Source organism: Populus trichocarpa, chromosome 12 (assembly GCF_000002775.5).
Source record: "Populus trichocarpa isolate Nisqually-1 chromosome 12, P.trichocarpa_v4.1, whole genome shotgun sequence".
Classification (NCBI taxonomy): domain Eukaryota; kingdom Viridiplantae; phylum Streptophyta; class Magnoliopsida; order Malpighiales; family Salicaceae; genus Populus; species Populus trichocarpa.
The window spans coordinates 6769676-6774049 of NC_037296.2; the positions used below are offsets into that span (position 1 = coordinate 6769676).

The 4374-nt window shown below is 42.7% G+C and overlaps 1 long non-coding RNA gene across 1 annotated transcript; it reads left to right on the top strand.

Moving 5' to 3' along the window:
* The first annotated feature begins 270 nt into the window (after window positions 1-270).
* LOC127904117 (uncharacterized) lies at window positions 271-2831 on the top strand. The gene is made up of 3 exons (XR_008056999.1): window positions 271-595; window positions 1830-1886; window positions 2730-2831. It is a non-coding gene; the product is annotated as an uncharacterized LOC127904117 (long non-coding RNA).
* The last annotated feature ends 1543 nt before the right edge of the window (window positions 2832-4374 follow it).

Sequence of the window (4374 nt, forward strand, 5' to 3'; positions counted from 1 at the left end):
GCAGTTTTCGCTGCCGATTCTGGACTTGGCAGCGACGCAGCCTTCACTACCGATACAGATATCGGTAGCGACACAGTTTTCGCTGCCCATTTCTTGATCGGCAGCGACGCAGCTTTCGCTGCCGATGCAGAAATCGGCAGCGACGCAGTTTTCGCTGCCGATGCAGAAATCGGCAGCGATGCAGTTTTCGCTGCCGATTTCTCAATGAACAGTGACGCAGAGCTGGGAGGGAGGGGTAAAACTGATTTTAGATAAACCAAACAAGGATAAGGACACACCTAAACCAACCCCCAAACAACCCATTTCATTGGATGGGTAGTATAAATACAAAGAGGGGAGAGAGAATGACCCATCTTCTTCCAAATCCAGCAGCTGCATGCCGTTCTTCCCTTCCCCTTTCACAACAGAAACGTGAATCAGACCAGTAGAGATTACTTTGTGAACTTGTGAGGGAGAGATGAGACCTTGAGAGAGGAGTGGGCAGCTGCATAGAGGAGAGGAAAAAGAGAGCTGAAAAACGTGAGAGGAAGAAGAAGGAGGAGAACCAGCAGCTGAATAGTGTCAAACCTTCCTCAAACTTAGTTAAATTCAGAAGGTATGGGTCATGAAACTCTCTTCCTCTCCCCCGTAAGATCAAAAACGAAAATGAAGAAGAAAAACCCTAAGAAAAGAATTGATCTAAGACCTAAGCCAGCTGTGAAGGAAGCTGAAATTAACCAAGAGAACAAGCAAACAAAAGTGAAATAAAGTCAATTTCAGAACATCTAACAAATCATGGTAGAGGGCTGGCTTTAACTAGGGGGTAATTAATGTGTTCTGCTGTGATGTTGTTGCTGGACTTAATGTGTTCTGCTGTGATGATTGTTGCTGGAATTAATGTGTTCTGCTGTGATGTTTGTTGCTGGAATTAATGTGTTCTACTGTGATGATTGTGCTGAAGTTGATGCTGCCGATTTGTGTGTTGCGCAGCGAAATTCTGTTTCGCTGCCGCAACTGAACCTGCTGCAGCGAATTAATATTCGCTGCCGATTTGTGTGTTGCGCAGCGAAATTCTGTTTCGCTGCCGCAACTGAACCTGCTGCAGCGAATTAATATTCGCTGCCGATTTGTGTGTTGCGCAGCGAAATTCTGTTTCGCTGCCGCGCGCAGCGAAATTTTGTTTCGCTGCCGCAACTGAACCTGCTACAGCGAATTGATATTCGCTGCCGATTTGTGTGTGGCGCAGCGAAATTCTATTTCGCTGCCGCAGCTGAACCTGCTGCAGTGAATTGATATTCGCTGCCGATTTGTGTGTCGCGCAGCGAAATTCTGTTTCGCTGCCGCAACTGAACCTGCTGCAGCGAATTGATATTCGCTGCCGATTTGTGTGTCGCGCAGCGAAATTCTGTTTCGCTGCCGCAGCTGAACCTGCTGCAGCGAATTGATATTCGCTGCCGATTTGTGTGTCGCGCAGCGAAATTCTGTTTCGCTGACGCAACTGAACCTCCTGCAGCGAAGTGATATTCGCTGCCGAGTTGTGCGTTGTGCAGCGAAAGCTGTGGCGCCAACAGCGGTGCAGTTCTCGCTGCCGAACTGGCAGCCTGCGGCGAACCAGTTCTCGCTGCCGAATTGGGCAGCCCGCAGCGAACCAGTTCTCAGCTGCCGATTCCTACAATAAGCCTCCTAGGCAGGAATGACTTAAATGCTAATAACAATTTCATGATATGATGGTGTAAAATAGGGAACACTTGAATGTGAACATATGAACTATTGAAATAAGTGTGATGATGAATGTGATTCAAAAATAAAATAAACACAACTGTGCTGATTTGTGACCATTGATGTCTTAGGTGGTGCGGTCGGGATTGGACCATCATCAAGACAGGAACGACCCACAGGTGGAGCAGGTAGGTGACTTGCACCTTTCTTTTTCATACGTTGAATCTTGGAATATTTTAACTTGAGTACTACCATATTGTTAGAACCGATATTAAATTGTCGAACGCTTAATTGTTGATAAAAGAGTGGTTAGCTTCGGCTAATGGCATTCGAATGGATGGCCGGGACAAAAGACTGATTAGCTTCGGCTAATGGCATCCAAACGGATGGCCGGGACAAAGAATGATTAGCTTTAGCTAATGGCGTCCGAATGGATGGCCGGGATGAAGGACTGATTAGCTTCGGCTAATGGCATCCAAACGGATGGGCGGGACAAAGAGTGATTAGCTTCGGCTAATGGCATCCGAATGGATGGCCGGGACAAAGAATGATTAGCTTTGGCTAATGGCGTCCGAATGGATGGCCGGGTTAAAAAGGGATGATTTCGCTGCCGATTGTGGATCGGCAGCGACGCAGTTCCGCTGCCGATTCTGGATCGGCAGCGACAGAGTATTCGCTGCCGATTCTGGATCGGCAGCGATGCAGTCTTCGCTGCCGATACAGACATCGGCAGCGACCCAGGTTCGCTGCCGATTCCTTGATCGGCAGCGATGTAGTTTCGGCTGCCGATTTTAGGATTGGCAGCGACGCAGCTATCGCTATGGAATCCGGATGGATAGCCGGGACAAATAAACGACTAGTTTCGGCGAATGGCATTTGAAAACTTGTGTATCTATATGTACTACTAATTGTTACATCAAATACATGAAGAAATTATAAATGTTAATGCTTATTTAATTGCTAGGCCGTTAGTTACCATTATTATTATTATTAAGTATTTGTTTTCTCTTAAATGTTTTGTACTGCTGCAGGGACGTCACACCAACGAGATGTCTAGGATACCCGATACACGGGAACCTACTTTTGCAAGGAATTAAGTAGATGCATTCTAAATCACAATGTATTTTGTAGGGATCAATGTATTGAATGTATAACTATTATTAGATCCTTTTTGTTTAAAAATTGTGATGGCTATTAGAAGTATAAGAGTGCAAACTCATGTCCATGTATATATATTTTTAATATGAACTTCAAATCATGCAACCTTAATATTATGTGTTTGTGTAAGATTCGCTTTTGAATGAACTGTTGATTGTATGGATTGTATTTTGATGATGTGAGGATTCAAGTTCTTTGATTATCGGCACCATGTGTATTAAATATATATATATATATATAAAAAAAAATTTACTATTGTTTTGGGCTTAGAAAGCCGGGTTGTTACATGTAATGTCTGCAGCAAATTTGTAAATTTCGCTGTCGAAATTGAATTGTGAGCAGCGAATTAGCATTCGCTGCCATATTGTGTGTTCTACAACGAATTTATGATTCGCTGCCGACGTTGTAATGGCTGCAGCGGATTTGTAATTCGCTGCCGGAATTGAGTTGTCTGCAGCAAGTTAGTAGTCGCTGCCACAAGTGTGTTGATGGCAGAGAAGTAGCACTCACTGCCGAAACTGTGCAGCCTATAGTGAAACATTTTTTTCGCTGCCAAATTGTGCAACCTGTAGTGAACCAGTTTCCATTGCCGATTTCTAGAATAGACCTTTCGGGCATAAATGACCCAAATGATTGTAACAATTTCGTTGTATGATGGTGTAAAAATGTGGAACACTTGAATGTTGAAATATGAACTCTTGAAACAGATATGTTGATGAATGTGATTCAAAGATATAAATGCATTGATTTGCGACCACTTTGTCTTAGGTGGTGCGGCTGGGATCGGACCATTGTCAGCACAAGGACTACCCACAGGTGGTGCAGGTAGGTGGTTTTTCACCTTCCTTCTTCATAACGTTGATTTACGAAATACACTGTCATGAAATATTATTGTATAGTATTAATTCAAATATCAAACTGCCAATTGAGTATGTCACACCAGACATCGCGGCGGCCTTAAAAATATATCTTTGGAAAGAACAGATTTCTGGCATCTTATTCTTTGATGGGGAATGGTCTTGTTTAAGGAGTCGCCACCTAGTATTATGGTCACTAGGAACCCTGACTGGTCAGCAGAGATTCTATGGTACGGGACTGATTACGCAAAGGGAAGATATTATCACATATTAAACGTCTTGCCTGAGGCAGGCTGCATTGCTAGTTTTGTCATAAATTGCTAACATTTTGTGGTTTATGCTATGATGGTTTGCGTGTCATATTCCTGACTCTGGCGCCAGTGAATATTCAACTACGGATACTTCCAACTCTGGCGTTAGTAAATATTACGTAGCTATAAAAATAAAATAAATTTAAATCAGTATTTTTTATTCCTGACTCTGGCGTCAGTGAATAAACAAATAAAATAAATTTATTTTTATGCATGCACAATTTTTTTATTTTTATATAGCTAAATAAAATACAATGAAATAAATTTGAATTCTACAATTCTTGCTGCTCCTAACGTGGAAAATCAACCATTGTGCATAAACATTGACAATAATGTAAACTTTGAGCTCA